Raw genomic sequence first — 21,535 nt, 5'->3', positions numbered from 1 at the left:
GAGTGTCATTCCCAGGCGACGTTGGATTATTTTTGAGCATGATTATTTACTACAAACCCGCATTACACAAACGCCCAGTTCATAGTAGTACTAACGATCCCGAAGGCGTCGTTCGTACAAATCACGTTATCCAGCCGCCCTGACTATGTGTCGTCCCACATCCGAAGAGTAAGAGGACACGAAGGCCTCGATGACTCTATTAATCGGTTGGGGATAATATGCGTACGAGGGGTCCCCGACCCGCCTCGCAAAATATGCAGACTTTTCTAGCAATACCAAGGACCCTTGGGGACCAGTGGTATACAAGCCATTGAAAGTCCCTCTACGTTGTGCCAAGTCGGTGAAACTCAACACTTCGTAGAAAATATGCGTCTTCGGGCCTTAAGATCAGGTCATTAGGCTAGCTAGGCCCAACAAGCAAGATTTTACACTTTTGGGGCCCGAAGATGGTGCGTAGACGTCTGTGCACACTCGTATGTAAGCTAAGTTCCCAAACGTTATTTGTATGAACCGTAGTGTAATAGTGTCGTAGTGTTAGTAGTTGTGGATTTCTATTGGTTCGAGACCGAACCAATTCGTTTAACAACGACTTTTGGTATTGTAATGTATTGTATTTCGTCGAAAGCCGCGGTGCCATTATTTGATCAAATTGTGTATATTGAATTAGCCTTGAAAATTTTCTGTTTTCAGCCCCTCATTGTTTGTAAAATTTACATTTTCAACCCTTTTATTAAATACTTCCCGGTTTGGTCCTTAAACTAATTTTCTTGACATTTTAACACCAAAAATTATTGAAATTAATATTTTTCAGCATATTTTTCATAGAAAACAGTTTAAGTCCCTGAAAATGCAGTTTTCTCGGTTTTAACCCTTCTTTTTCGCAACTTTGGCAATTTTGGCCCAAATTAGAAAAGTTTTGCAACTTTGGTCCTTTTTAAATTTAAAAGCATTTTAAACCTTTGAAAAGGATTTGGAACACTTATAGTCCACTGTTTTACAGAAAATCACAGTTTTGGCCCTCCAAAACAGAAAAATTCGCATAATGGGCCTCATTGGGCCAAAAATGTCATTTTTAGCCCATTAAGCTTGGAATTTATGTTTTTAATCCCCTAAGTGAGTATATTTCCAGAAATTGATTTATGGAAACTGTTTTGGCACACTTCATCCAGCAGAATTCGTGATATGCCAATTTGGACCCTTAATTTTGTATTTTTCACATTTTAGGCCCAAAATTTGTGTTTTTAATCCAAAGAAAATTGTTACTAAACCACTTAGCCATTTTTCTTGAAACACTTTGTATGTAGAAATATATTTGAAGCTAAAATCATTTCACACAAGATATATCTCGGTTTTGAGGGGTTTTAGGGCTAGATCCATCATTATAACACACAAAAGCATACATATAAGCATGGAAATCATACAAGGCATACAAAACACATATAGATCTACACTTTCACTTGTATTCACCCCCCCCCCCCCCCCCAAAAAAAAAAAAAAAACTCATAAAAACAGAAAATAAGGGGGTATGAAGCTCACCTTGGGTGTTGATTCGGTTTTTGAAGAAAGATTGGAAGAAATGAAGTGATTTTTGGCCTTTGCACTCCTTGATGAAATTTTCGAGTTTATGGGGTTTCTAGAGTGCAAGATCATGATTTTTGCATGGATTAGGAAGAGATTTTTGATAAATAAGGAATACAAGTCATAGATCCAAGCAAAACCTTACCTTAGATGATGATTTTGTGGAAGAACTTCCTTGAATGCTTCCTAATTTTCGAGATTTTGGATGGAGAAGAGGAAGAAGTCTTGAGTGAATTTTAGAGAGAGTTTGTGAGTGTTTTGTATGTGTGTGTGGTGTTGCTCTCGGCCGAGTTCAAGAAGAGAGAGGGAGATATAGACATGAAGTGATGTGCATGGATACATGGAATGGATTTGCATGGAGATCCACAAGACAATAAGGAGGTGGCACACTAAGGTCAACCCTCTTCTTGGGCTTGAGCTTTTGGGCCGAGAATAATGGAGGAAATGAGGGTGTTTGGGCCTTAAATACTTAAGCCCAATTTTCATGGTTAAGTTGAGTGATTTTTGGTCCAAGTAAATTTAAATGTGATTTTTATGACTTGTTAGGGTCAAATTAGGTTAATTATGGTTCATAGTCATTAATTTATTTCATTCTAGGTCCAACATGGCTCACAATATTGAAATAAATAGATGTGAGTCCATTTAGAGCCCAATTAGGGTTCTAAGCCCATGATAGTCCAATTGGAAGCTTATTGGTCCACTTGGATCCAATAAGGAAGTTCTAGTCCAAAATAGACTTAACAAGAACTTCTAGGGTTTTCCAATTGTTTGATGACTACTTGTAGTACTTGTATAATGTATTTGATTGAAGTTTTTGATTCACATTAACTTGAATGTTTAGATTACATGACACAAAATTTCCAGTTGTGACAGTGGGAGACTGTTGGAATAATGTCTAAGGCTGCAACTATATTAGGCAAGTATTTTGACCCAGTTGTGCATGGTCCTTTTGGGTTGCCTTCACCATAGCAACTTGACAGGATGATTTATTATGAGAGAATAAATATTATTAATATATTATGAGAATAATATTAGGAATAATAATATTGTTATTTGATTAATATAAGTCATAAATTAATTAGTATTAATTTGGTGACTTAAAGAGATTAATTAAATAAGAGGGTATAAACTGTCAATTGTTTGATAGTTACACTTTAGACTGTAAATCCTTATTAGATAGAGGATGGACGAATTCTAGAGCTAAGGATAGCTCAAAATCGTCCAAGGTTATCTAAGGAATGGATTTGGATTGCTTTAAGGAAAGATTATCCAACTAGGGTTTAAGCTGAAACCCTTAAGGAGTCTACAAGTATAAATAGACCCTCTGGCCAAGGGAATTCGGCATCTCATCTCAAGTAGAGAACCCCTGGCCGAATTTCCTCCCCTCTCCTCTCTCTCAAATCATCCTCCTTGCTAGTTGGTGTTTGTAAGCCATTAGAGGAGTGACAATTGTGACTCTAGAGCTCCAAGACAACAAGATCAAACAAGAGATTCAAAGGTAAACTTCTAGATTTGTTTTGTATTGTTCTTATACCTAATTAGTCATTAGAAGTCTTGGATTCAAAGCATGTTTAATTAGAAAGACTAGATCCAAGCATTAGGGTTTTGCATGCGCACATAGGAAAATTCTTATGGCCTAAACCCATCACCTTCAACATTAGTAGCCTAAAACAGAAAAAAAAAATTAGTAAAAAACATTGAATTATATACATAAACACTAAATGAAACCTTACCAAAGTTCCAAACTCTTGTAAATGTGCTTTTGTAATTTCAAGGCATCTCATAATATCTACATCAGTGTAACCTGATTTCCTCAATTCTGTAACTTGTTTTATAATGTAGTCCATATCTGTCATATCCAACCCTTTCCATCATTCATCACATCTACATCCACCATCTCTTCAGATTTATGTTCTTCATTGACCCTTTTTTGGGGTTGTACTGTATTTGAGGTTTCACCTCTTTCAAACCACCTATGAAAGCCACCCCCACCTCTGGGTACCCTACCACCTCCTCTATTTCCCCTTCTCCCCCCTCTACCACGTCTTGTCCATTGGGTTAGACTAGGGTCCAATCTTGGCCTACCTATTTTCTTTTTGGGTTTAAGATCTAGTTCAACATGTGGATTTTTACAGCTTTTCTTGTTGTGTCTTTTTTTTTTGACAATTTTGACATTGGACAGTTCTGCCTTTGAAGACACTTGGGAGAACTTGTCATCCCTCTCTGAGACATGCCTTTTCCTCTTCACAGTAGGTCTGCCTGGCATCCTCCTCTCTAAGGGGGGTAAGGGCTTAATATAAGGAGCTTCTGCTCATAAATTGTTGCCATTGACAGGTAGAATGTTAGAACTATAACTTGCAATGTATATTGCCTTACCAAACCACCCGTTGATAAATGACTTTGGATCCTGATGAGTTAACATGATAGATGCTTGTGCATGGACACATGGTATCCCTGATACATCCCAAAGTCTACATGCACAAGTCTTTTTCTCTAAGTTGACTCCATATGATTCAATACCATTTCTAACTTCAAATTCATTTTGCCCACTAAGGCTTACCCTCCAAAATCTGCAAATAAAAGTTATTACTAAGTTAGCATAAAAGTTATGAATAAGTTAACATAAACATATACAAAACAAGGAGAAATTACCTCAAGTCCTCACCAAATTCCTCCATTTTCTTAATTGCAGACGGACACATATCACCTTCCCATTTTTCAGCTAACTCCCTGAGATTGTAAAACATGTCCATCATATATAGCCTTATCTCTTCAAGCATGGTCAGCAGTGGCTTCTTCCTAGCATCAAGTATAGCTGCATTGAAGCATTCTGCCAAACCATTTTCTACAGCCTCGTAGGCTAATCTAGTAGAAAAGAAAGCACTGCACCATGTATTTGGCTCCCTTGCCTTTAGATGTTCATAAGCACTTGGGCTAATCTATCTAATCTCATCCATGTGATTCTTGAATTCCCCCTCTACAGTTGATTTGGAAGCCTTCCAGAATAGGTTCCTTAACTTAATTCCATTATATACTTTTCTGAAGTTGGCATAGATATGTCGTGCACACTGTCTGTACTCAACATATGGTAACACCTCTTTGTTGCCTCAAGAAGACGCTTATGTTGGTTTGAAATTACACACATGCCCCTTCCTGCATCCATTCCAAGGTCAACCTCTAACAACTGAAGGAACCACTTCTAGTTAAACTTATTCTCAATGTCAACTACAGCCCAAGCTATGGGAAAAACTTGATTTTTTTGGGTCCCTACCTATGTCTGTTAATTATTGTCCCTTACACTGCCCTTTCAGAAAATATTCATCAATCCCTACTACCCTTCTACAACCTATCTTCCACCCTTCTTTGATTGATTTGAATCATATGTACATCATTTTGAAAATAGTTATACCATCATTGTTGTCTTCAACACAAATTTTAATGGTGCCCTATGGATTGGATCTTAGCAATTCACCACCATAATCCCACACCCTTGCATAATGATCACCTAATTTTCCCTCAATCATGGACATTGCCCTACATCTAGCCCTATAACTCCTTACCCATGAAATCTTAGTGTGAAATTTGTGTTAAACTTTTTCTTGGATTTCCTTAGCTTTCAAATTAGGTGTCCTAATCAATTCTTTAAGGAATTGTCTAGCTAACCATGTTGGTCTCATAAGTTTTCCATTGTTAAAATTCTTGACACATGTATGATGTGGATACATTTTCTTTATCTGGAATGACTTTTCAGTGCTCATCCAAGAGGCTGTAACATAATAAGGACAACCGAATTTCTCAAGATCACTAGCACACACACAATGTAGTCTAACACTATCACATTTATTAAACCTAATCTGATAACCTTTAGATATGGCATGATTTGTTAAACAGAGTTTAAGTTCTTGTGGAGATTCATACCTTTCTCCCTCTTGAGGTTTCATTCTATTCCATTTCACATTTGGATCATGTGTGGAATATTTAAACTAAGCTTCACTATCATTTGCCTCTTCATCCACAACTTCATCTACATTTTCTTCCTTCTCCAGTTCGTCATCCAAAGGTTCTTCTTCCACGGGTGCTTCATCATCTTCAACATTCTCGAATAATGGGATTATGAAGTCTTCATCTTCATCATCAAGAGACAGTGAGTTCAAGAACTCATCTCTACATCTCCTACTCTGTTTCTTTAGAAGGTCTTCATCTAGTTCCACGTCGATTGTCTCAAAGTCCAACACACCTTCCATTTTCAAGGCTCCAACTCGTATCTCCCTTGGACTCGAATTCGTATCACCCTCATAGTAAAAACCCTAGAATCGTCGCAGTAGAAAAAGAGGTTTTTCCAGCTCGATTAACCCTCCTTCATTTAATTATGTCCTCGCTATCTTCCAAGTAAGCGTTAGTAGCCACATCAACTCGATTTCCGGCTATTAAATGAGTTACCGGCAAAAAAGGTCAATCGGGTCAATAAATGCCAGTAATTCAAGCTTTTGTGTCAAAAAAAAATTAGTTTGAGACTTTCGTGTCAATTGGATGAAAATATCGGGACTTTTCTGTATATATCCCTTTTACTAATAACTAAATTCCAATTACTCAATTTTAATAATTACAATTGATAAAGCTTATAATATAAAATCAATTAAATAAATTTTTTGATTATGGATAATATATAAATAGGGATGGGCAAAAGGACCGAACCGGCCCCGACTCGGGAACCGGCTTCGGCCAAAATCAAGAACCGAACCGGCCTGACGGCTCTACCGGTTCCCGGTTTCTACCGGTTCTTGTCGTGTATTCAAATGTTAGAACCGGTCCTCGAAAAATAACATCATACGGTTCCGGTTTTTGCCGGTTCTACCGGTTCTGGTTATATCGGTTCCGGTTCCTACCGGTTTTCGGTTCCAAAATGCACAAAAATAACGTCCCGGTCCCAGCCCAACCGGTTCCATCGGGTTCCGGTTCCGGTTCCGGTTTCGGTACCGATTCCGGCCGGTTCCCTGGTCCATATGCTCATCCCTATATATAAAATAGTATATTTAATTTTATCTTCTTACTCAAAAACTATAATCATGTCTGACATTAGATAATTATAAATCGCATTGCTTGAAAATAGTTTATATTGATTTTTTTAAGTATAAAATATATATTAAAAGAAATGTTTTTTGGATAAACAAAAATCTTCCTAGTGAACATAAGCATGTTTAACATATTTATACACATCGAAGCTACTTGACAACTCTTTGAACTTTATTCACTTTAAACTATAAAAGATTACGCCACACTCACCAAACATGTGTTGTTTTGAACAAATTATGAATCTCCCCGTTCGTATAAACTAAATCATAAATAAGATATTTCTATTAAAAAAACATCACAAAAAACGTTGCATAAATAAAACAACAAAAGGTAACTATGACACTTTAAAAAGTTTGAATTAGAAAAAAAAATTCCATATTGAAAAAGTAAGGAATCTTACTTGTTAACTTAACTAAGAAAGGATTGCAATTAGACTAAGTGAGCCATCAAGAACTCCTTTTCCACACCTGTGTCGACATTGTTCACAAACAAAATAGTTTTGATCAATAGTTAAAAGACAATCCCCACTTTATTCCCTTTCTGAATCAAATAAGCAATGTAAACAAAGAACAAACGACCATGAATATTAGAACTAAAGCTAAGTAGGCTCTTCAAATAGATGAAACTTAAAAGAGATGCATGTACAAAGCTGTTTTCTAGATGCATCCATCCTACAGTAATCTTTTGGGCCATCGTTTTGCAACAAAGAAGAAGCAGAGTAGAAAGAGAAAACATAAGTTTGAATACCAACACTTTTATAAAAGAGAAATATACTTGCACCAATAGCAAGATACAAGCCCTCCAGAGTAGATCAATCTTTTCACCTTTATATTTTCCGCCCCTTATATTTGAACCTGTCATAACTCAAAGTTAACAAAAAAGTGCAAACAAAATCGAAGTATATGTATGCCGATCAATAATCCTACCGTGACCATAAGAAGGAGAACTAGCGGGTTTGGAGTGGATCGGAATTGATCCAAACCCATTAAGCAATTTTCAAATGATGATCCAAACCCGACTCATAACCCGCAGAGTTTTGAATGATTAAACCCATACCCTTATCCATCGGATCAACGGATTTCAACCCTTTACCCGACCCATTTACAATATTAAGTTTAGGCTATAATTATTCATTAAAACACATATAAAATGATCACTAAAACCAAACAACATTCACTCCAAAACAAAGATCCATTATAGCTATATAAATAACTTTTCCAATGTATTATGATTGTGGAATGTCGATCACTCGATTGCAGCCTTTTATTCTTCTTATTGAATCTTGACTGAAACCCTTTTCTTCTTGCTCTTGAGTGTTGATTGTGGAATATCGATTTCATAGTTGATTTCAAAAGATTATAGAGTCGATTATATTGGGAGACGATGACAATCAGCCATTTAGATTAGGAACTGAACTGGGAAGTTGAAGTAGCACGTTTAATAGTCTAACTCATTGACTCCTATATGTGAAGATTGATAAATGTGTTATTACTTATGAATAATTAACTTATATTTCAAAATTTTAGATGGGGCGGGTCATAAATGGATCAGATTGATAGTGATCCCTACCCGACCCTTTTAATAAAATGGTTACCGGGTATGGGTCGTTAATGGGTAAACGAATCATAAAATATGATCCAAACCCATTAATTTTGCACGGGTTTGGAGCGGATCAGGGTCAAAACCCGCTCTATTGCCAGGTCTAAGGATAAGAGATGGAGCATAATAGGAAAGTGCATCTCATTTGGGGCATTCCATCAAAAACATGGGGTGCCTTGCCTTATTCTTCAAAACAAAACAGTTACAACAACAAACAAGAACTTCAATGAATAGATTAAATACACATTATTTGCATTGGGGTAGTGTATACAACTTTTTAAGAGAGAACATGGTGGTACTGGAAAATGTAAAGAAAAGAGAGAGAAAGAAGGTGATTGAAAGTTTATCTGAAATCGTACTTGGAGGGCTATGACTGGAACAGAAAAGGAGAAAGGGGTGGTCTTCCCAAATAGGCAACCTTCACCACCACACACCATTCATAGTTAGGGAACAGGGGGAGGCTCTTGGAGCTCTAAGCTAGGGTTATTCTGTAACGACCCAATTTTTCACGACCAAAAATTTTGTTTTAAAACATTACTTTAGAAAATATTAATAACTAAAAACATTGTTTGATCAAACCATAACACAAAGTGAACCATGTCTAAAAGCCAATTCATACACCCAATCAAAATATCAGAGTACAAATCCCAATGAAACTCGTAAATGCAGAAACCGGAGAGTGTGTGTGTGACATGCTGCTACCGCGCCGGCTCCTTTCCCCTAGCTGAGGAGGTACTTGAAACCAAAACTGAAAACTGTAAGCACAAAGCTTAGTGAGTTCCCCCATCGTACCACATACCATACGAACGCATAACACACATACTGCCAGGCTATTCTAGGGTGCCTGACTACCCGGTACGGCCGTTCTGGGGTGCCGTCCTACCCGTGTCAAGCCATTCTAGGGTGCTGACTACCCGTGTCAAGCCATTCTGGGGTGCTGACTACCCATGTCAAGCCATTCTGGGGTTCTAACTACCCATCGGTCCTAACAACCGATCCTCGGGGACTAGTCCCCTCTTACTACCTTTATCTCATATAACTTAACAAGCTAGCATGCAAACGTATCATCACATACTGTCAGACGTATCTGGGGTGTCCGACCTACCCTTCGGTCCTAACAACCGAACTCTACAACTATCACATATACATATCATGCCAGCATACAACATATCAGGTAGTAGAAAACCTAGATGATATCACAAAGACAATCATCTAACATACAACTCCTACTGGTGGTCCGGCATTGTGGTCGTAGACCCACCGCTACTGGAAGGTAACTCACCTCGAAGTAGCTGCTGATCTGATCGGGAACTGATTGCCTACTGCTGCTGCTCCGGAAATCCTCCGGCTGCAATTCCTACAACATACTCAATCAAACACTGCTCACTGACCTTTGGGTAAAATGACCATTTTACCCCTGACCATGCCCTAAGTCAAAGTCAGAGTCAACTTTCAGTTGACCCGACTCGCCGAGTTGGCTTTCCAACTCGCCGAGTCACCACCCAAACGATTGTCCTGGATCCCGTTCCTACTCGTCGAGTTAGGCGACGACTCGACGAGTTCTCCTTCTAAACTGATATTCAAGTCCTTCATCTTACTCGCCGAGTTGTATGAACAACTCGTCGAGTTGATCTTCATCCGATGAACACTTATGCTAAGACTCGCCGAGTTGTATGAACAACTCGTCGAGTCCATCTTCATCCGAAGAACACTTATGCTGCGACTCGCCGAGTTGTATGAACAACTCGTCGAGTCTGTTCTTGATCTAAGGAGATTGCCTTGAACTCGCCGAGTCAGGGCATTGACTCGCCGAGTACCTCCATAGATGAGTTCAGCTTCCGACTCACCGAGTCACACCCCGTGACTCACTGCTCACTCGACACTACGAAAAGGGGACAAACTCGGAGACTCGCGAATAGACTCGCCGAGTCACATGAACGACTCGCCGAGTCGTTGCCATGCACCCACTAAATACACAGATTTGCTCGATTCCAGTCCATGCCATTCACAGATCTGGACTTCTAGGACACGAATCACACGTAAAGTTTCCAACTTTACGTATGGATATTCACCAATATGGATTTTAGGGCTCAAAATGCCTCAAAAGGGTAGATCTAGGGTGAACAAGCAACATGGGGCCATAAAGCTAACAGATCTGAGCTCCTGGAGCTCAATCTTGCCTAGATCTAGAGGTCAATCGACTTATTACAAACCCTCAAGCATACACAATCTTGGAAATGGCTCAAAAAGGACTTTTATGTAGCTATAAGCTTAAAAACAGAGGGGAAATGAGCTATACCTTAGGGGAAACGTTGGAATGACACCGAGATGCTTGGCCTCCTTCTCCTCTTCTTGATTCCCTCTTCTTTTCCTTCAAAGAAACTTCAATACACCACAAAACACTTCAAACTCATAAGAAAGCAAGACTAGAGAGAGATACAGGGCTCTAAGGGTGAATGGGGGCTAGCTTGGGGCAGTTAAGTCGTTTAAATAGGGTGCAAACCCCTGAAACTTAGGGTTTCATCCAACAGCTGTGACTCGCCGAGTCGCCAACTTAAACTTGTCCCGGGTCCCGCATCCACTCGGCGAGTCGGACCTATAACTCGCCGAGTCCAAGACTAAAAGGAAGGGAAGTACTCAATTAAGATTTACATACCAGGAACCAGGTGCTACATATTCATGGATATTACAGTAAGAGAAATGACTGAGTTTGCGATGGTCTCCGATTAATGAGTTTGAAGATTATGGTGGCTAGGGTTTCTCACTGCACCGACTGTCGAGGAGGGTGTCCAGGTGGTTGAAGATGGAGTAAGGTATGTGTATAGGCTTGTGATGGTCTCCAATTAAGGGGGAGAAGGAGGAGAAAACTGATGGTTGAGTGTATGGTGATGGCAGTGTAATAGTGGTGCGACGGAGGCGCTGTGATACGGAGCTGATGATGATGGTGGTATTAGGCGTGAGGTGGTGTTGGTCACCGGTTATGGAGAAAGAGGAGAGTGATGGCGGAGGTAAAGGCGTAGATGGTGAATGGTGAAGAGCATATGTTTTATATAAATGGCCAGAGGAATATAATTATAAGGCTGAAGTAAGGGCAAAATAGTGGGGAGGTTGTTGGACGGGAAAGGAAATGAGATCCGGTCAAAAAGCCATATGTATGTTGTCCAAATACGATTCGATGCATAGATTTATTCTACATATTGCATAAAGGCTTATAGGACTTAAAATTCAACATTTGACTAAATATTCTTTATAAGGTATATATATATATATATATATATATATATATATATATATATATATATATGATTGAATGTTCTTTTATAAATATATCTATATATAATGATGGTATTCTTTCTCCTTTAATAAAAAAAGGAAGAATAAAATCGAATTCCTCCCCTAAAAAGGATGAAATGTTTTAAACATGGAATTTGAAAGATTCAAACAGAACTGAATTCAATTTCAGCCCATTTGGTAGCAAACCTGTCTGGAATGGAATCTTGAGTTCCAATTTTGTCGGAATCCATTAATCCAATATGCACTTAGTTTCATTGTAAAAACAACTTATGTTAACACAAAAATTGACTAGGGAATCAATTTGGTCTACTTATATAGTCCTTTGATTGCAATACGACGATGACGATGACGGTGCAAGTTACACCTTTGGATTCTAGATACAAGCTATCTGAATTGAAGCATCCAAAAAATCATAAGGTAAAAACATAAACACCATTTATTCTTATCAACCATTCAAAGGTATGTCAGAGTAAAAATAGTTATCAGAGTACAATCCCAAAATCATAAAATGTGAAAACATGGGTGGATGCGTTGCCATCAAGCCGAGCCCTTCCCTTTCGAACCGACAGTATCTAAAACCATAAATATGAAATCGTAAGCACAAGGCTTAGTGAGTTCCCCAAAATACCACATACCATACATAAATGTGATTTAGATTTTGGATGATTATTTTAATTTTGTGAAAAGACCTAAAAATTTTGTATAACTTTTCCATGTTCAAACATGCTCCATGTTTGTGATTTTTTGTTGATAAAAAAGTTCATTGCTATTTATTGTTATTGGACAAACCTAAACATCAGACCTACATTGGTCTTGATTTGTTTAAAAGGACTGAAGGCTAGAATATACTTTCCTTTTTAACAATAAGAAAAACATACTAATCTTTTTAAACAATGACAATTTTAATTCTTTCAGTATGTTGTTTTTAGTATATGTTATCGCTAGTTACAACATTGTAGTCAGTATCATGGAATGTTAAAACATGTATAATACTTTTTATAGTTTATGCAGGCTCACATATTATTAAAAATAATAATATAAGCTGGTTCTCAAATGTATTCTTGAAGTTTTGTAGCTGTCATATTAGAAAAAGTGAACCTTGCTTATAATTAGTTATAAAATCTAATCAAATTTTGTTTTCCATTTTCAGCTCTTTTTTATCCTTGACATGTATACGTTAGTGTGTAAGATGGTGGTGGTGGGTTTGATGAATTTATATAAATATACTGACATATCTATTTTCAGATGATTTTAAAGGCCCAACTTCATATACCATTTCAGCCTAAATTTTTATGAGTTCGCATCAACTAGATGTTTTGGGTCATAAAACTCAATTTACACTCTAACAACTATTAGTTCTTTTTTTTTTAAATTTCTTAGTGTTTAGTTACATAAGTTGATTTAAATTTTGTTGCTTATTTTTTTTCCTATTTTAGGATGTCATCCAATGTAATACCCATGTTCTTATGCTACTACAGGTACAAGACAATGTTTTATAGTACAATACATGACATCCTTCTTTAATGAAGAGGTAAAAATGTAAAGCTCGAAATTAGTTTCTTTTTATGTTAATATTGATGGTGACTTTAGTTTTATAAATAATTTAGTATTTTATATTTTTATGTTTAGGCCATGTTTTCTAGAGCTACTTCTAAGCTTTAGAAGTTAATTGACTGAGTTACAAAGATTATAGAAGAAAGGCAAAAACTGGAGGTATTTTCTTGGGTTTAGTAGTTGCTTTACAAAACATGGTTTGATTTCATTTGCTATAAATAAGATTTGAACTTATTGTATATTTGAAAAATATGTGACCTTTATTAAGTATAATAATATAGAAAAAAATTTATTTTTTTTAACAAAATTGATGTTAAACAACTTGTATTACTATTCATAGCAATTTACTTTGATTTCATTTGTAAAATGTTTTTTCTATTTCAAACATAGACCGGAAAATAAAAAATATGTATTCTTTTAAAGTATTTTACTTTTTGAAAACGGTCATTTATAGCATTATACTTTCTAAAATGGTTTATTTTTGAGTAATTCGAACATTGAACGATTTGTTTAATTATTTTTTATAGCATTTTACTTTTTGAAAACTATCTTTTATTGCATCCTACTTTTTAAAATGTTTTTTTTTTTTTTTTTTTTTTTTTTTTTTTTTTTTTTTTTTTTTTAATCAAAATTGGAAGGAGTAGAGAATGATTATGTAGTTGAAAAATAGTTAGTAAAAGAAAACATTTTATATTTAGGAATCTTGGAACAAATATGTGTTTGCAATGGAATATTGTGTATAAATAAGTCTTTGCTTTTGGAACTTTTAAGATGAAAGAGACATTTGGTTCTCCTGGCACTACATTTTCATTGTTGTTATTTTTTTCATGAATATGCAAGTTAGTTTGTTCATTGTTTTTTAAGGATGTTTTGTCTCTTGGTTGTTGTTTTATGGTTTCGCTTTTGAATTGTTTGCTCATAGTAGTTTTCAAGTATTGCAAGTGTTTAATGCTTTTGCAGTCTCTCCTTCGATAAAAAAAATGCTTTTGCAGTCAAAAATTTGTATCATGCTCTATAGGTCGGTGTCTGCTTTAAGTTCTATCAGATTATTGGCTTGAAAATGCTACATCTGATTAATCATATTTTGGTGAGTTTTGTTGGTGTCCCTAAAAGTTGTATTAAAATCATGAAGGATCATGATTAGTTGTTCATATTCAATCGTTTACTATAACTGATTAATAATTATAACTTTTTATGTAACATCCTGATCCCTAGGTATGAGATTTAATTCTTTAAGCATGTTTTCCTTGGAAACTCGGCGTGTTGGAAGCCTCAACACGGAGTGTTGTGATGATTTTGGACGCAAATATTAATGAACAAGCACGGCGAGTCGAGGTGCCTCAACTCGGCGTGTTGGCAGCTGGGAAGGAAACCCTAATTTTTAGGGTGTTGCACCCTATTTAAAGGCCTTAAGTCCCTTGGTTGGCCTCCTTACAAGCCTCCTCTGTCTAGAAACCCTAATTTCGAGTATTATCTTCCTTAGTTGAGTGTGTGAGCTTGGGGAGAGCTTTAAGTGTTGATTTTTGGTACTCTTTTGAAGGAGCCATGAAGTTTGTGGTGTCTAGTTTGGAAGGAAGGCTATAGACCTAAAACCTCCCCACTTGTTGCAGTCTCTTTGAGGTATAAAGTCTATAACTTGCTTCATTATTGCTTAGATCTCTTCTTTTGAAGTTTTGTCGTGATTATTGGCTCATTGGTGGATAGTTCAAGGAGTTGAGTATTTCATGGGTAGTCATATTAGATCTGGCCATTTTATGGCCTCATTTGGCTTAAAGTTGCAAGCTTTATTAGGTTCTAGGTCTCATTCATGCATTAAGTCTTTTATTAATCCCTTCTTGAGTTCTAGAGCTTCTTTTTGGCACGCATGAACGTAAAGTTGGCAACTTTACGTGGTTTTCCAGCTCCAGGGCATCAGATTTACATTTTGAAGCCTTCGATTCGATAAAAGGGCTTAATGTATTGAGCTGCTGGATTTTGGACAAACACGACGAGTTATTGGTGAAACTCAGCGTGTTGGTTTGGTTTGTCCCGATTCAGAATCTATGGAGAAACATGGCGAGTTAAAGAACAACTCGGCGAGTTGGGTCAGCATGGACTGTTGACCTTGACCCTTGACTTTGACTTTGACCATGGTTGACCAAGTTTGACTTTTTAGGGCATTTTGGGATTTTGATGGAATTGGTCTCATGGTGGTTGTAGGTATTTGAGTTGGGAGCTGAGATTTAGAGATAGATCTTATCAGTTCTATACTACTTGTGAGGTGAGTTTTCCTCACTATACTTAGGGGTCGAAGGCACCAAGGTCGACCCATTGGTTTGATAACCTAGTATTTGTTGATATGTTGAGTATAGATTAGATATGCATGCTAGTTTGATATGCTAGTCTGGTAGATCTGTAGGACTACATGTGATACTGTTTGTTTATCTATATATGATATTATCTGTTATATGTCGACATATAGTAGGGGTTGGGTTGAGGTTGTGCTTTTTTGTGTTATAGCAAACAAACCTTGGAGCATGCCAAATATAAGCAGAGGGCCAGGGAGGGCATGCCAGACTCATACTGAGGACTCATGAGCATTCCAAATACGAGCTGAGGGCTGGGAAGGGCATACCAGACTCGTACTGGGGGCTTAGTGGCATTCAGTCCGATGATTGATCTGTCTGGGGAGCAAGCTAGACATGAGCTGTGGGCCAAGGACAAACCAAACTCTTGTTGTGGGCTCATGGGTAATCCAGTCTGTTAGCTGTCGATCCATTGCATGTTGTTGTTATATTTGTGCTATTTGTCATGTATCGGTTTTTTTGGGGGAACTCACTAAGCTTTGGGCTTACAGTTTTGGATTATGTTTCAGGTACTTCAGAGGATCGCGGGAAGGCGAAGGCGTGATCGTATACATCCTCATGTCTTGTTTTATGTTCTTGGGAATTATCTGGTGTTGAAACATATTTTGAAAACAATGATGGTTTTGGGTTTATGTAAAAAGTTTAAAATTTTCAAGAATTTTTATGAATGTTACATTTTACTATAAAAATTTATTTATTTTTGTAACCGTGGTTCCCATGGGCTATAACCTAGTAACTCCATAAATATTTAGTTTCCTCTAACGTCACTGCTTTGAATATACACATGTTGAATCGCCTCACAGTAAAATCCAACAACTATCATTATCGGTAAAGTATGTCTACAGACCGATAACATTTTAAATATTGTACACCAAAAATACATAGCCATTTTTTGACTTAATGGATTTAAATAGGACAAGATTATATATATATATATATATATATATATATATATATATATATATATATATATATATATATATATATATATATATATATATATATATGGGACCGCGCAATCGAGAACATTTCTTATTGCGAGAAAATTTGACAACAAAATTGGACCACACAATTTTTTTAAATAAAATTATAAAATAATATTCATATAAATCAAAAAACAGTTAATCATCACCATCCACCACAGATACTTGTGACCTATTCTTCTAAAACCATGAACTCTAACAAAATTGGACTACCTAATTATTCACATTGGTGACTGCACCATTGTCTCTCCAATCGAAATCATCCCGAAGATCGTTTGTTGGAAGGATCAAAGCCTCACTAACATCAACAGAAACTGAGATGAGATCGAGATCTTCAGAGGCGGTGTGACGGTCGCGGGTGGGATGAAGGGGGGAGACAGAGACACACACAATGAAGGGTGGGGGCTAACATGATTTAATCAATGATTAGACGAGTAATTATGTTATCACTATAATGCCTCTAATTCATTTAATTATGATGCCCCCTTGTCTTTTGTTTCCTAAGTATTTAATAAAGTGACACAAAGCATCCTAACCTTTTATTATTTTGATCTAATGGCCTTTGTTTGGTTTTCAGGTTCTTGGGAAACTTTGAGTTCTGTTGGGTCAATAATATTGATTTATACTTTGCTTTTCTAGGAAAATGTATTTTTTTGTAATGTAATATGTGTTTACGGTCGTGTTTACGGTCGTAAACCCATTTATGACCATAAACCCATTTAAGGCCCATGTTCCCCAAGTATATATATAGGGTTAGGAGTGCATGAAAGGACATGACCAAGGAGCTTAAGTGTGTGAAATCCAAGGTGTTTTCTAGAGAGAGAAACTAGAGAGAAGAATAGTATGTGTGTGTGTGAATCTTGTAAGGAACTTCATTCCATTCATCAATACATTCAAGATTCATCTCATTCTTCTTCTCCTTCTTTATTTTGATCTGACATCATCCAATTGATTGGGATTCCGCACCATCAATTAGATCTGATTGATACACAAGCAAATTTGGGGACTTACACTTGGTATCAGAGCTTGGATTGTATCAATCAATTTTGTCAGATCTGGAGCTTATTTGATCTTATTTTTGAAGGATATTGATGTTTTTGGATAAATCTTTTCTAAATAGGGGGTTTGTTCTTCAAGTTTTGGAGCAAAAATGATGAAAAACGTCGTTTTTTTTCTCGATCTGCTGAAGAGTTTACGGTCAGCTCGGAGGTTTATGGTCCCGAGGTTTATGGTCCGATAAAATATTCAAAAGGGAATTTGGAGCTGGCAGGAATCTAACTCGCGCCAACCCTTTCACTAAACCAACGCCGTACCATCCGAGCTAGCTTGTTGGATGGTTCTCTTCTTCCCAATTTAATTCAAAAGGGATCTTTTTCTCGGTTAAATTTTGCATTTTTGACATTTTTAACCCAAAAATCAATTTTTTTTTATTTTTAAATTCCATTTTCTTCCAAAAATGTTTTTAGTTTTTAATTTTTGACTTTTATTTTTGACTTATGACTTCAAAAAAAAATGACTTTGACTTTCAAGTTTGACCTTTCATTTTTTCGTTTAACTTTCAAATTTTCAAGTTTAGCTTTTCGGTTTGACTTTTTGAACTTGACTTTTAAGGTTGACTTTCTTGGTTTCAAGTCAAAGGGCATTTTTGGTAAACAATGAGTTCTTCAAACACCGAAGTCAATGAAATTTCCTGTCCTCAAACATGCATTGATAATGTTAAAAATTTACTTGAGCATATTGAATTATTACGTAGAGAGAATGAGGACCATAAATACGAAGGATATCAACTTAGGAAAGGTCAGAAACCTCTCAAAGCACAACTAGAAGCAAAAACAAAAGATTTTCGAAAACTTCGGGAAGAGTATAGTAATAAGTGTGCTAGTTATAGATTTGTAACTAAACAACTTACAGAGTTAACTGCTGAACTTGACAAATGGAAAAACAAATTTGAAGATGTTGAATACAACTTTAAGAAATTTGATGTGTCAAGTGAGGTAGTTGCATCCATGATAGTGAAACAATTAACATTCACAGATAATCAAACCAAGGCATTAGGGTATCACTGTGTACCACCTCCCTTCAATGATAACTATAACCCACCCCTTGAGACCAACGAGGAAGAGACACCTGCTCAGTATGGCCCACTCCCTGAACCAACTTTAGTTAAGACTGAACAATCAGGCTAAACTGAGGGTGTTGAGATAAATGATTCTAATGCTTCTACTTCCTATGCAGATAAAGTAGCGGAGGATGAGAACAAGGAGAACAAAACTAATTCTAGTTCTGCAAATTCTGATGATTGTCAAAAAAATAACTCCTTGAACTCTGAATCTGTTGCTTCGAACTCTGTTGCTTCTGATTCTGTTACTCCTAACAATCCTGCTGTTGAGAAATAGAGGCCACCAATTCGAGCTAAACAGAGTGCATGTTGCAAGTGTGCTTGTGGGAACAATAAGAAACGAGGCACGGATACGCCACCAGGGGCAGGAAGAAACAATTTCCCAGTGAAGAAAAAGACATGTTTTCACTGTGGAACACCTGGACATATTGCCAGAAATTGTCCAAATCGAGCATACGTTCCCTACTACGCACAAGGGTGGCAAAATGCGCCAAGAGGGAGATCCGCCAAAAGAAGCCCCTCAAGGTCAAAGTTGCGAAATGGTGACTGGAATGCGACTAAGGCCAATAATCAAAACCCCAAGGACAAAAAGGGGATGCCGGCCAAGAAGTCCAATCCAAGAGATGCTCTAGTGAACTAAAGACCGGTTAGGTCAAATTCATCTCGAAGATCGACTTCAAGTTCAAAATCAAGTGTCGAGCCACCCATTCGATCGAACAAGAAATGGGTTAAACCCGACTACAGATGGGTTCCGAAGGTTCACTCTCCCAAATATTCTAATGATTCTAATATTTTTTCATCTTCTGTTTGTAATAAACAGGATATGTTATGGGAGAGAGTACCTTGCAAAGATGACAAAGGTCAACCCAGTTTCAAAATGGACTGGGTTCCAAAGACCAACTGATCCCGCTCTGTGTCAGAGCAGCTATGGAGGCATATCATCAGACTTCGGTTTGTTGATAGTGGCTGTTCCAGGCACATGATAGGAGGCATCTCTCAACTGTACAACATTCAGAACCTTGTTTGAGAATTTGTGTCCTTTGCGGGAAAGGAAGAAAGGAAATGATCACACATGGGGTTTGTGCTTAACGATGTGAACAATTTTTGGATCTGTTCTGAGACTATGCGTGTTGTTCTCAAACCTTCTGGATGCAAATTCAATCGGTGACTTACGAATTGAGTTTTCTTCTCGATACTCCTGAGTTTATCTTAAACTGATTCATTTTGAAGACAATATTTTATTTCCTTATATGTCTTTCTTTAGTAGGTTGTATTGGGAAGTGATATAATCATGTGATAACAGGCAATCTGAATCAGTGTAAGGTACCAAAGCTAAATTGTCTAGGCTCTGTGTTCGATGCACTAGTAGGCACAAAAGTTTTAAAAATGGACTTGACTAGGATCAGATGAACTTATGGAATCTAGAGATTTGACAAATCATGACCTAGATAGTTCCATTTAGTCTGACAATACGACGCTTGGGTAGGTTGAGCAGGGAGATATACATGGGAATCTGCGGATACATTAAATGAAATGTATCTAGATCTGTGGATTAACTTTTCCTCGATGTGCGGACTTTATCCTTAATTTCGGTATTGACGGGGCAACTGGGGAATTCTGATAAATTAGGTCTGTAGAAAATTATTTTCTTTCTTTCTATCTGTTAGTCATATGTTGCTTCTTCTCCTGATTGGAAGAGATCCGACCTAGAAATGCAACATATGCAACTCTGTCTCTCTGCATCTTCTATCTATGCAATTCTTTCTATCTAGTAGCCATATGCTGTCTCCTTTGCGTGACTTATAATCCAACCTGGTACACAGCATATGCACCTTCTACTTCTCAATCCCTCTAAATCTGGTTAGTCATATGTTTCACTTTCTGCGTGACTGGAAGAAATCCGACCTAAGTGTACAACATAAGCATTCTAAATTTGATCTCTCTCTTAATAATTGTCTGCTCATCTGAAGTAAGGAGTATTCTGGAAGTCCTTGATTATTAGGGTATATCAGGAAGTGGGAAACACGTTCTAGTACAACTAAAATTGAACGTTTATAGGTTGTCTGTAGATCTCGTTGCTCAATTTAGGTGGACAACAATATCATTGGTCGTCGTCAGACGAATGGTCCCTAGGAATTTTATCTAGAAACGTAAGGTCACAATGCCTTGTCATTTGTAGTATGTCAAAAAATTTGTCACAATCTTTCGTATTTAAGTAGACCACAATACCGGCGATTGACCAGATCTATTCATGAAGGGGGAGGTACCGATAAACGGATTAAGGCTATCTAATAACTTTGATCCCAAATATTTTTGTTTTTGTTAAATTTGTTCATAATTTTCCTTTATGCACAAATTTAGGGGGAGAATTAAAAATTTTACAAAACCAAACAAAAATCAGAAAAATGAAAAATCCAAAAATAGTGTTATTTCTGTTTTATTTCTTTTTCAGAAAATTAAAAAAATAATCCAAAAATATTTTTGTTTATATTTTATTTTTTCAAAAAATATGAAAAATAGAAAAATATTGTGTGCTAAGTTTTATTTGTCTTGAAAAGTGAATTCAGATGTAGATTAGACTCATGAAGACTATATCGAGAATTTCTAAGCCAAGGCTTCATCCTTGATCATTGAAGAATTTTCATTCGAAGGAGCAAGAAATGAAGATTATTCTTTGAACTTTCAATATTTCAACCCTAGAAGCAAGTTGAAGCTGTACTTGAAGATTATGTGACAAGTTGTATTGAAGCCTCCTCAATCAATTTGTTGCTATCTATGAACATGCTAATGTGATCCAGAAATTTCGTTCTCTCTGTTGTTCTCTTTGAAGATTCTCAAGCCGAAATCCAATTTTCAAGAATCTCTACATGAAGCCTCCTCACCCAAAGTGCGTTCAGAGTTAAATTTTGAAGATAATCCCAACCGCTCAAGATGAAGTCATTCATGGAAGATTCATATGTTCATCTTGATGATGTGAAGAAAATTGAAGA

The sequence above is a fragment of the Lactuca serriola genome, chromosome 8, assembly GCF_051521515.1.
Source record: "Lactuca serriola cultivar US96UC23 chromosome 8, Lser_US96UC23_V15, whole genome shotgun sequence".
Lineage (NCBI taxonomy): Eukaryota > Viridiplantae > Streptophyta > Magnoliopsida > Asterales > Asteraceae > Lactuca > Lactuca serriola.
This window is presented reverse-complemented; position numbering follows the sequence as displayed.